The sequence below is a fragment of the Etheostoma cragini genome, chromosome 10 (assembly GCF_013103735.1).
Source record: "Etheostoma cragini isolate CJK2018 chromosome 10, CSU_Ecrag_1.0, whole genome shotgun sequence".
NCBI classification, from domain to species: Eukaryota; Metazoa; Chordata; class Actinopteri; order Perciformes; family Percidae; genus Etheostoma; species Etheostoma cragini.
In genome coordinates, this window is record NC_048416.1 from 10631765 (window position 1) to 10644264 (window position 12500).

The window sequence follows — 12500 nt, forward strand, 5'->3', positions numbered from 1 at the left end:
CTGCAATGGAAAACGGAAGCATAATGGGCCGAGGCGAGCCGAGGCAAGCTGTTACCAGCAGTGGAAAAACGCCAAAAGGGAGTGAGTAGAGAGTGAGGGTTTGTCAGAGTGTTTTCTCATGTGTCACCTCGGCCGATCAGGTGCGGGTACGTTCAGGCAACCAAACCACTTAGGGCATGTTACGGAGATATTGTGGTCATGGTTAAAAGAAAGTTAACGGTTGGCAGGAGACCAGATGCAAGGCCCTGTCTCTGGTGTCAAAGTGACCCCTGCTCCAAACCATACGACAATACCGGTGGTTTGTGGTTTGTCCCCCCCCTCCAGCCTCTAATCTGACCCACAGGAGCGGTTCATAAACATGCGCCCCTAGTGGTGGCAGGAACACGTCCTCATATCTAAACCAGAGCATGTAACGCTTGCGGTTTAAACATGCCGTTGTGAAACGGTCCCGGTGTGGTTAGGTTTAGAAACCAAAACTACTTAGTTAAGTTGATAAAACAATGGTGGTTTTGCTTCAAATCTGATCTCAATTCTCTTCCTGAATTCACTTCTTGAAGGTTTACCATGTGATCCAGAATGTGACATTGTGCTACGACGTTGTGCCGCGACGTTGGGCCGTTTGTTAAAAAAAGCTCTTTGTTTCCTTTTCTTTTCAAACATGAACACCGGCCTCCTGGGTGAAAGTCCTGTCCCCACACACACACTCACACACGCACACACACACATACCCACCCCGCCCCCCAACCTCCCTCCGTAACAAGCCATTTGGAACTCTTATCCATCCTCACTTCCTCACCTTACTTCCTGCTTTCCCGTCAGAACTACTACGACCACCAAAAGGCAAACGACAGACTCTGTCGAAGTTTTCCGGTCTTGTTCTTAAGTCTCACTCTTCCTGTCCTCCCTGAGAAATGACATCATTACAGTAAACATAAAGTGAAGTACAGTATTAAAAGTATTTGAATGATCAAAGCTGTTGTTTTTCTGATGTGGGTATTTTCGGCAAAACTGGAGTGTACTAAATATGTTACTTAACCCTCGTGTTGTCTTCCCACCGACCTGGAAATTTAAAAATGAAACACTTTTTCTCAAAGTTATGGTCGTCTTTTTTACCCTTTTGTGTCTTTCCCCCAATATTTTAATACTTTTTCAATGTTGGTCCACTTTTTCTGAGCATTTTAAAATTTTGACAAATTTTCTCTCCTTTTTCACCCTTTTAAAAAAAAACTTTACAAATAGTATTTTCTCCAAATCCTACAGCATTAACAAAAAACACCCAAATTCAATAAAAGTAGGGAACTGATTATTTATTTAAATAGTGAGAAGCATTGTTGGGAACCATCCACGTTAGTTTTTTAGAAAATTAGTTCGAAAGAAACCCAAACTTCTGACATAGAAACCTTTTGGAAAGGGGTCAAATTTGACGCAAAGACCACAGGAGGGTTAAGAACACAGTGAGCTCCGTGTCTGCGTGGGATTCCTGCAGGCTATCAGGAGCTGCGCTGTCCTAAGAGACTTGTCTGGATCCTGGAGTGAAGAAAGAATTGTTGGCACTGAACTTTAAACAATGTTAAACCCATACGGAAGTTTTGCAGAATTGTCCAATAATTGTCAACATTGCGCGTGGTGACACGGTGGCAGGAGTTGATAGTTGTGGCATTTCGTTGCCACGGAGAGTTTATCCAGCATCAGTGCGATGGTCTGAGAACTGCTGTTAGTGTTCAGTGAGGGAATCAACAGGAAGCTGAGTGTGGAGACACTCTGATTGCCATACAGTTTGTGGAGGTGTGTATGTGCAAGTGTGTTTAGCAGCTATTTTGTGGTGTGCAGGTGATTTTCAGTGATAGGGCTAAGGTTGGCTAGCTTTCCATTAGCCTGGACAGCATTCAGTCACCTTCACTTTCACCCTTCCTCAGGCCATGCATTAACATCCACTCCATCTCTGCTGAGTGTGTCTGTGTGTGTGTGTGTGTGTGTGTGTGTGTGTCTTTATTGGTGTTTGTCTTTCTGTTATTTTGCTCTGTTTCCATGTCTGTTGTGTTTCAGATTGTGTGTGTGTGTGTGTGTGTGTGTGTGTGTGTGTGTGTGTGTGTGTGTTTGTTTGTGCGTGTGTGTGTGTTTGTGCGTTTGTGTGTTTTAATCTCCTCAATATTGCCTCCATGAAATTGACATTTGACAGTAATTGTGTAGCAACAGCGATCCGGTCCATCCCGTGCTCTTATTGGACGAGGATATTACACACACATACTATGACCGGTCACACTTCCTGCCGGTTAACGGCCCAGATAAACTCAAAACAAATCCCCACAGTTTTATTTTACCCTGAATGGAGGGATGGAAAAAGTTTAAAGTATAAAAATAAATAATTAACCAACGAAGAAGGGACACTTAAGGGGAGAAATAAGGGCAAAGATTTGAAACTCTCTGTTTTGTTATTTTATCTTATCATAATTTACCAAGACTACATATTTACTCACAACTCTACCAGTTTATATTTGGGATTTGCACCTTATTGATAAGATTTGATTTTAAATTGCCACTTTGTACCATATTTGTACTCTACGTGGATTTGTATGCTGTTACACTCTGCAAATGCATCCAGTAAATAATAACTACCTCTATCAGTTGACTTTAATACATTCAATGATGGTATTTTTGTCAAATAATAATTTTCGTTTTAGTTATAAAGACCTATCTCTCTCTCTCTCTCTCTCTCTCTCTCTCTCTCTCTCTCACACACTCTCTCTCTCTCTCTCTCTCTCTCTCTCTCTCTCTCTCTCTCTCTCTCTCTCTCTCTCTCTCTATCTCTCCCTCTCTCCGTGTTTCCTTCCACCTCTAAGCACCTTGGACAGGACCTGCAGCCATTCCACCACTGATTAAACCTAATAATTAGCTGTGTGTGTGTGTGTGTTTGTGTGTGTGTGTGTGTGTCTGTGTGTGTGTGTGTGTGTGTGTGTGTGTGTGTGTGTGTGTGTGTGTGTGTGTGTGATTTTTATCATAGTTTTGAGGACATCCTATTCTTCTCCAATCAGCAGCCAGCTCCCTGTGGGCAGACACTAATTAAAATCAATAGTCTCCTCAGACTGACACTGAAGGTTCGGCTACAATGAAGCAACATGAGCGACAGACAATATTCCCTATCTTCTGATTCCACTGCCTTCACCGTGAATGGCTCATTGGAAAGAAACTGGGTAACACATGGTGCTGATGCATAAATGCAGCAGTTTGCAGTTAGTGTCGGTGGTGATGAAGCCTGCTGGTGACATGAAGTCTCTGTTAGCTGGCTGGGTGGGGGGGGGGCTGAAGGTCACAGGGACCTTGTTGACCTGGAGATGTGCTCCAAGATAAACACAAAAACCTTTTGTGTATGTACACAACAGGCAGCAGTAGCTACACCTCTCTGCAGTGCTGCAACAATACACACAGGACACTGTGGAGAGACTGGCTGTACCTGTGGTGGAACACATGTAAGAAGGGATGAATAACCTGAAAGATGAATCATGATGATGGTGCATTGCTACACCCATGTCTACTTTCAATGAGCATCACCATCAGGTAACTAGCTCTGCCCCTAAGAGCCCCAGAGCCCACATTGAGTTAAAGTGGTTAATTATGCGCAGTTTTCCAGTAGTCCCATGGCATGAACATTTCACTTTATGAGGTTTTTTAACATTAATATGCGTCCCCCCAGCCTGCCTATGGCCCCCCCAGTGGCTAGAAATGGTGATAGGTGTAAATCGAGCCCTGGGTATCCGGCTCTGCCTTTGAGAAAATGAAAGCTCAGATGGGCCGATCGCTCTTGCACTTTATGAGGTCACAAGGGGAAGGTCCCTCGCCTTTCTCTGCTTTGCCTGCCCAGAGAATTTGCCCCGCATATTTGGGAGAGACATCCTGGCTTTCAAACAGGCAAAGTGGCAGCTGGTCAAGCCCCCCTCAAAAGCTATACCAAGGAAAGCTCATTGTGGGACTGGCTCTAGTGGCTTTAATTCTGTTCCAGGGCTGAATTTTGGAACAGAAACTTCAGATATGGCATTAGGGGACCACTAAGGTCTATATAAAAGCATTCAAAGAGCACCATGTCATGGATCCTTTAATGGAACTTCTCCTGGTACATCGAGCTTCATGCTCTACCTCCCCAGACCCAACAAACCAGTAAGAGTCACTGGTGCAGAAACAGGAATTGCTTTCCACCCACAAACACTGATCACCACAAATAACTCCCTGGACCCTTATGGTACTCTGTCTTCTTCCTTTGTGCCTCCTCAGATGTTTACAGTTTTTGATTGCTGTGGGCTCAACTGGAGCCACATGTGCAAAACCCTAACAACAGTCTGCACACTAGCAGTTCTTGTAAACCAACCTTTAGTTTGTTTTTGTGGCTTGAACGCGGTTTTCCAAAATCTACACACGTATCCTGTGACGTTAACCACAATCTGCGAAAACAGTGGGGATTTACAGCACTTTGTTCAAATGCTAACACACTGCTGTCACAACTGTTAACACACATTCTAAACAGAATGGATTTCAGCCTGGTGCATTTCAAACACTGCTGATTGCAATTTCATCTGAAAACCTAAGCTATAGTGAACATGTACTGTATGTACAGTATTTAGGGAAGGTTTAGAAATACCTTTTTTGGAAATAAAGAAACACACGAAATAAAAATGTACCAGTCACACGTTGTACCTGTTCAGGTAATATGTCGGTGGTTACATACACAGCTTTAAGAAATGTAAAAGCAAAACACTAGCTTTGCTACAGTAAAACTGTGTGCTGTATTTTTCAGAAAGTAATGGAGGTGGAAGCACCAGAAACTACACATTAATTTGTATTTATATATGAAGCAGGTTCATGGCAAGAGAGTTCATCCAAGGTGATGATGATGAAAATGTGTAGCCTGATGCTGAAGAGAGGCGGGAGTAATCATGTAAATTAATACAGGCATAATAAAAATATATATAGTACCACTCAAAAGTTTTTGACACACTTTCCTATATAAGTAAATGGGAATGTGTTTCCAAACGTTTCACTGGAACTGTATTTATTGAAGCTTACAACAGATTTTTTTTCTTTTTATTTACCTTAAAATTGATATATTGTAAAATTAACATTTTCATGTGAAAGAATTGCACTCTACTTTGAAACAAATATTGATCAGTGTGAAGTCCTTTAGATTATTCAAACTGTAAAGTTGAAACGTTTGTATGTTCTGTATTGGTGTTTTTACTCTCAGTGTGTTCCCAGTGTGTGTTGTCATGTCATGCTGGTGCCAGAGAGCTGTATGTCTGAACAATACAATACAGGATGTTAAACACTGCCAATCTAAAATGACTGATACCACTATCATTTAGGTCTAAAGTGAAACGTCAAGAAGTGAAGAGCGTAGCAATGACTATGGATAGAAAGTAAAAGCTGTGTGTGCTGGCCTCTTGCACTGTGAATGTATGGCTGATGTGTTAATGGTGGGATGGCTGTAGGTGATAGCAGTGTAGCAATGTTTAGTCCCATCCCACGTATTAGCAGCTGCTTTCTATCCATCCATCACACACAGCCAGTCTGCCTGAAACACACCAGTAAATAGACACATTCATCAAAGCCTCTGAAGTTGGCAACACACACACACACACACACACACACACACACACACTGGCCAAACCTACAGTGAGTGCTTCTGTGGGATAGCTGTCAGTGCAACAGACACTTGGCCCTCCTCTCTCTCACTCTCTCTCTCTCTCTCTCTCTCTCTCTCTCTCTCTCTCTCTCTCTCTCTCTCTCTCTCTCTCTCTCTCTCTCTCTCTCTCTCTCTCTCTCTCTCTCTCTCTAATAGTGTTGTGGTTGACAGAGTTGTGTGTGATAAATTATGTGTCTCTTCCAGACTTCTCAAAGTTAATTTTCTAAAGACTGCTGCCCATTGGAGAGGAGAGAAGATGATAGGAGACTGGTCAGTGTGTGTGTGTGTGTGTGTGTGTGTGTGTGTGCGTGCGTGCCTGCGTGTGTGTGTTATGTCTGAAGGCCTGGGCTGTTGGCCATTTAGACAAAGAGCTTTACTCTCATTCACATCATTTTGTGAAATACAGTGAATCATTGTTACAGTGAGGTATGGCAGCTGTGGAATCCCAGGGTGTGTACAGGAAGTAAAGCCCTTCACACGAAAAACCACACACATTATTGTTAAGTCAATATGGTCAAAATGAAGTAATCAATTTAAAAACTGATGACAATAACTTATTTCACCAGTTATTTGCTGTTAAACCAAAAAAGAACAATCACTAGATGGCAGAAGGGAACTTTTCAACAACTTTGAATGCACCATGAGCTACCATTAAACAGACCATGAGCTTACGAGTTTCACTTAAACGCGCTGCGCGCACTGACCAGATCCATGTCAGTGGATCAGGTCACCGCTGATCATGCTGTGTGTCATAATCAGCACTTCAAAAAAATGTAGTTTCCTTTCTTCCACCACCCATCATCTTCACGCTGCCGCCTATACTTTCACTGTTAAATGTCAATTGTCCAATCTTTCCAGACGGACAACGTATTTCACCTTGGTCCTCCACAACAACCAAAGACATAGCAGAGCATCGCAAAGGATCAGTTGGACGACAGAGTGTTGGTTTTCACTATTTTATGATGAATGGAAAGAGTGAGAAGAGGGGAAAGAAAAGATAAAAAAGCTAGGAAATAAGGAAGGCTCTGAGGAATCAAGGAAGACAAGAATAAGGCTTCAGTAACATGCCTGTTTGACATGGCCGGGACAAATGAGTGACATTAGGATTAGTCCAACTTGTGTGTGTGCTTCCACTTAACATCTAACTATTCAATGTTGGAACTTTATTAACTTTGGTTAGCATACAAACTAATGTAGCTCAGACTAAATTCTTTCAGGCAGACCCAACTTTTAATTGATGCAATCCTCAATCAGTTCGGCTGTTATCCAAACAAATGTACATTCTGTATATAATTGTCTCATATTTGCAACTAGTCTCTCCTGATTGAAATACGGGGAAGGTGCATTCTCTCAAACACCAAACTAAAAATCAACTAATCTTCACTGTCTTCAGTTGGGCATGCTTAGTGTGTGTGTGTGTGTGTGTGTGTGTGTGTGTTTGTGTGTGTGTGTGTGTGTGTGTGTGTGTGACAGAGTGCTGCCATTATCCCCTCCTGACATAAACCTCTCTGAGGGCAATTTCTAGAAATTATTTCAACAATGGCGCACGCCAAATGTCAACATTCACTAATTATGTTTATGCTAATTGTTAATTAGTGTCTCAATGGGATGTTCTTAATTAACAAAAGGTTTGCGACTGCTGCTGGCAACGGGGCCGCCATAAAGGAGATGTAATTGCTGCACACTGCTTGATGAACATGGATTTATTGGGCATTTTAACTACAGTGCTTGTCGTTTAATTCTATGATGGATAGAATGGACGAATAGAACAGAGCAACTGTGTGAGTGTGTGTGTTTGTGTGAGTGTGTTTGAGTGTGTGTGTGTGTGTGTGTGTGTGTGTGTGTGTGTGTGTGTGTGTGTGTGTGCGTGTGTGTGTGATGAGCTGTAGGCAGAGACAGAAAAACAAGAAGAGTTTTATTTTTTTTTGTTTTGCGTAGGCCCAGCACAGTGAATGTTCCTGACTGAGGGCCCTTTAAAACCGCCAGCAAAGTTACTTTTTCAAAGTTAATTTTAATTTACAATAGTTACAATAGAAAGGTTATAATCACTCATAAACATTACACATCCTCTGTGTTTGACCCTCTAAACAAAACAGTCCAGGCCTAGTCCAGTTAAGGAACTATTTGTGTTGGCGGAGCCAAATAAATAATCAAATACACAAAGAATGGCATCATCAAGTTTATCATCAACCTTCAGCACTCACTGGATCGCTTCGCAGCCGAGTGTGAAGCGGCTCGGATGAGGATCAGCACGTCTGAATCTGAGGCCATGCCTTCTTCAGGTAGGGAAGGAGTTCAAGTACCTCGGGGTCTTGTTCTTGAGTGAGGGGACAATGGAGGAGATTGGCCGGAGAATCGGAACAGCAGTGGCTTTATTACATTCATTTTAGCGCACCGTTGTGACATAAAGAGAGCTGAGGCACAAGGCAAAGCTCTCGATCTACCGGTCAGTGTTCGTTACTACCCTCACCTACGGTCATGAAGGCCGGGTCACCACCGAAAGGACAAGATCCAGGGAACAAGCAGACAAAATGGGTTTCCTCGGGAGGGTGGCCGACACCTCCCTTAGAGATAATGGTAATGTTTTGGTACATTTTGTTGGGGAAGAACACATGGCGCACTTTAAATTGTCAACAAGTAACTAAAAGGCATTTTTTTCTCTTTTTATTTGTCAATATCTTAGTTGTCAATGTCTCTTAGGAACATACACAGGCTATGCAAGTTGATGAGATTTGATCAGACAAATGACAAATAGCAATAGTTAGTCATATACAGATTTTTTTTCATATATTTAAATAACTTGTTTGTGTAAGTATCTCAGTAGTATCAGAAAGTGACTCGTGAAAATGTCTGACTTGGTAGAATAAAGAACACTCTGTCACTTATAGCTCAGGCCCGGGAATCTTAGTCTATTACATTGCTCTTTCCGGTGGGTTCATATTTGTGTGTGTGTGTGTGTGTGTGTGTGTGTGTGTTTATGATGTGGTCAGTGTGTGTGCATGGCTTGTGTTTTATTCTGAGTGGGTGCTGATGGTCGTGGAGGGGTCATAAAGCGCAGAGTGGATACATTGTGTTGTGGAGATAAAAGATTCCAGCGGACAGATCAATAGGCCATATCAGCCTGCTGTTAAATTACTGATAACACTATTTGCTTTATTTGCTTTTTTCTGCTGCTGCACTCATGCCACATTTCTCTGCCTGGAGCTCTGATGTTATACTGGACAGTTGAGCACGCGTGTGTGTGTGTGTGTGTGTGTGCGCTTGCGTGTGTGCGTGCGTGTGTGTGTGTGCGTTAGTTGATTTTCAGCCTGTAAGAACAGCGATGGCTATCGGTTTAATTCTATGGCTTAAGACGAAGTGATACATCCAGTCTCCGTCTGTTCCTAAACAGAATTCTCTGTTTTATTTGTTTTTTTTATTTTGGTTTTACACTCTCGCTCACCTCAGGTGGCGACAACCGGCAGCAAAACTAATTCCCGCTTTTACACAGTTGTCCTCAGAGTTACTGAGAAATGTGTGCGGCAGACCTGTTTGTCATGATGGATCCTCACGTTCTTGTTCTATAATTTTAATGTTTTACTAGAATTGTTTAATATTTAATAGATTGATTCATGATTCAGTGATTCATGCATTATGAATACATACAGGTACAATCTCAAGGATTTAACCCCATTACACTGCAAGACATTCTAGTGATGTGAACAAGACTGGATGGAAGGGCTTGGTACACACTCCACAGTTACTAATGATACTACATGTACGTATATATTTAATTCCCCACAGACAGAATTCCTGAAAGCCTTATGAATAGTTTGAACATGTACTGTTCCATGTCAACTCAGCTGATGAGGACTGTGCCATGCAGACCCTGAATGGAGAGGGTTTTGTCAATTCCAGATGATGCTGTCCCAAATATTTTAATACTAATAATGTATACTTTATTAATCCCACAAGGGGAAATTATAATGTCCATTCTGAGGTCTGAATTACACACACATGCTCAGTCCCGATACATGCACTAAATGGAGAGTGAGGGGGCTGCCCATGGAAATGCGCCCTGAGCAGTTGGGGGTTCGATGCCTTGCCCAAGAGCCCCTTGGCAGTGCCCAGGAGGTGAACAGGCAGCTCTACAGCTACCAGTCTACCACCATATTGTGGTCCTTTGTGGACTTGAACCAGCAACCCTCCGGTTCCCAGCCAACTCCGTTCGGACTGAGCTGCCCCTTTATTTATGCTTGTTGGCATCAGATCAGTGGAAGGTAACTTGTTTGTATCTTTTTCTTTCCTATTCAGCACATTATACTGTAATTTAATCAGCCTTTGAGAGCAAATTATTTATAAATTCATACACATTTAAATTTCCTACTTCAATTCAAGGAGTTGTTTGCTTATAATAAAGTAATTATTCTGTAAACTGAGACACTGACAGCTCTTTTCTAACTGTGTATGGAGCCGCTGTAGCTCGATGTTATAATTGTCAGAGAATCTGACTTAATTATCCAAGCTTGAGCTCTTCAGATTGGAACATCTTGTCCTAATTATGAGGAGTGGAAGTGTTTCTTCCACTGTGATTGGATGTGACAGGAACAAGATAGCTGATGACAATAGGGACATGAAATGGGCCGACAAGAAATGGAAGTTGGTGATGCTTTCTGTGAAGACTAGATTTGCTCATTTATTTCAAAGTACTAATTATCATATTACTTAAAGAACATATAACCATTCTGCTGCATTCTCCTATAAGATGCCTTATTTGGAAGAAGCAACCTTTAGTTAGAACATTTCATAGCTGGAAGCATTTTGTGTTTTTTTTCCATACAATTGGCAGAGATCACAGTAGTCTTTTTTTTAGAACCCTGTTATTAAAAGTCCAGGCACCTGTTTTTATTGTTATCAGTCCATTGAGTGGGTTGTCAGTGTTTACCAGCCTTATATATATGGGTCAAAAGAAGCCTGCTACACCTACAGTACTAGTAGATTCAAAATGCCAATTTCATGTATTCCCATGGTAACGGTCGCCATTAGCGTGGTCATGATTAGTTGGAATCACATCTTGTTCTTTCTTCACTGCTTTTCCAGTTCAGGATCCCGCAAACTCCTGGTTTAGTTATAAACTTTTCCAATGCCTTGTTTTATGAGTACGTGTTTGTACCACTGTAGAAGTTTAGTACCATTCCAGGCATTATGAGTGGGGTAATTTACAAGATACACATTTAGTTCCATTAGCGCCTGCCACTAAGGCATTCAGCTAATAGCGCTAACTTGCCCAATGTTCGACCAAGTGAAAAAAACTTCTGGGGGGAGTGTTTGGCTTATGGTGCAAGGGACCCTAAGGTGAAATTACTTCAAACCATCCCTTTAACTTTAATGTTACAAAAGAAACAACAGGTAAGCAAGTTAGCTTATGGAGCTTATGTAATACAGTCTACATGTACTTTTGGTCAACACTGGTCCCATGGGGGAACGCCCTGTGTTTGTTTGACCCATCCACCACCCCATCTTACACAGACTCTTCACACTAAATCCTTGTACTGTACCACGGTCGAGCAGTTGCTCTGATTGTTGAGTATTGACATGGATGGATGATCCAGCTTACCACTGGACGATAACGGCTCAAATCTGAAGGTAGGTAGCGATGACAACTGAGTCATTTAGATCGGGTGGTCCAGTAAGGTACCCTCAGTTGAATCATGTTTCAATTGACATCTACTGCAAACATCAGGCTGTGTTATTAATGTTCATAGGCTTGGATCATTTCTATACCATAGCTCTATGAGCACATATGGAAACTACACCAACCCTTCTCAGCCAATCAGGGTGAACCATGTTCCTCCCAAAGGTCATGACTAACGTGACCCAACTCGGCATATACACATTTGGCAACCATTAATGGTAACAAGCTAAGAGGACTTATAATTACTATGTAACCATTTCCTTGTGGGTTGGGGAAGACCACAACCACTGTTCCAACACAAGCTGGTTGAAAGAGAAATCATTAACTCTGTGTCATTCAGCACCAACACCTTTTTAACAAGTGGATCAGCCCTAGACACGGCTGAATGAACCTGCATCCTTAACACCCTTATCATGCTGGTTGATATTATGCTTTGGTGCTGCACACTCCTGAATTTTCTATAGACTACACAGCACACGGCTGAGCCACAGAAAGCCTGGAGTGTTGAGGCCCTCTTGACTTCTCAGGGCAGATGCTCACTTTGCCCATTTGGAGAGCTGTCCTTAGTTCCAAAAGGGATTTTTGGAATGATTTTAATGCTAAAAAAAATGTAGTTATTGTTTTACAGCCATTATTATTGTAACCACTGTGTATGAGGTGTGAAGTGTTGGTCCAGATAGATTCCGTTCTCTCATACCTATGCAGATTATATGTAGTGAAAAAAAAAAACCTGAATTGAATAACTAAAAATTGTCATTGAAAAACACCAGAATGCAAAAACTTTCATTATTTTGTACATTTTAACACATACTTTAATAGTGTTTAAATGCCAATGTTTCCTTTTTCAGTTCAGGTTTTTTTTTTACATGCCAACATTAATGCCCCTGTCCTAGCGCCATAATTGAAACAATGAAGTAACCAATAACTGAGGAATCACAGAATGCATAAAACTATTTGCACTGTCAACGTAAAACAGAAACATGTCATCCAGGGTGCCCAGAGACTTCAGTCGGAAGAGCGGGTGCTCATATATAGAGGTTTACTCCTAGACGCAGCGGGCCCGGTTTCAACTCTGACCTGCGGCCCTTCACTGCGTGTCATTCCCCCTCTCTCTCCCGTTCATGTCTTTAGCTGTCCTGTCACATAAAGGCCTAA

The 12500-nt window shown here is 42.0% G+C and overlaps 1 long non-coding RNA gene across 1 annotated transcript in view; it reads left to right on the forward strand.

Moving 5' to 3' along the window:
• LOC117951559 overlaps nt 1-12500 on the forward strand; it is a 17644-nt gene that overhangs the window by 2550 nt on the left and 2594 nt on the right. Inside the window, exon 2 of the long non-coding RNA XR_004658210.1 lies at nt 7779-7782. This is a non-coding gene — a long non-coding RNA (uncharacterized LOC117951559). The remainder of the gene's footprint in view (nt 1-7778; nt 7783-12500) is intronic.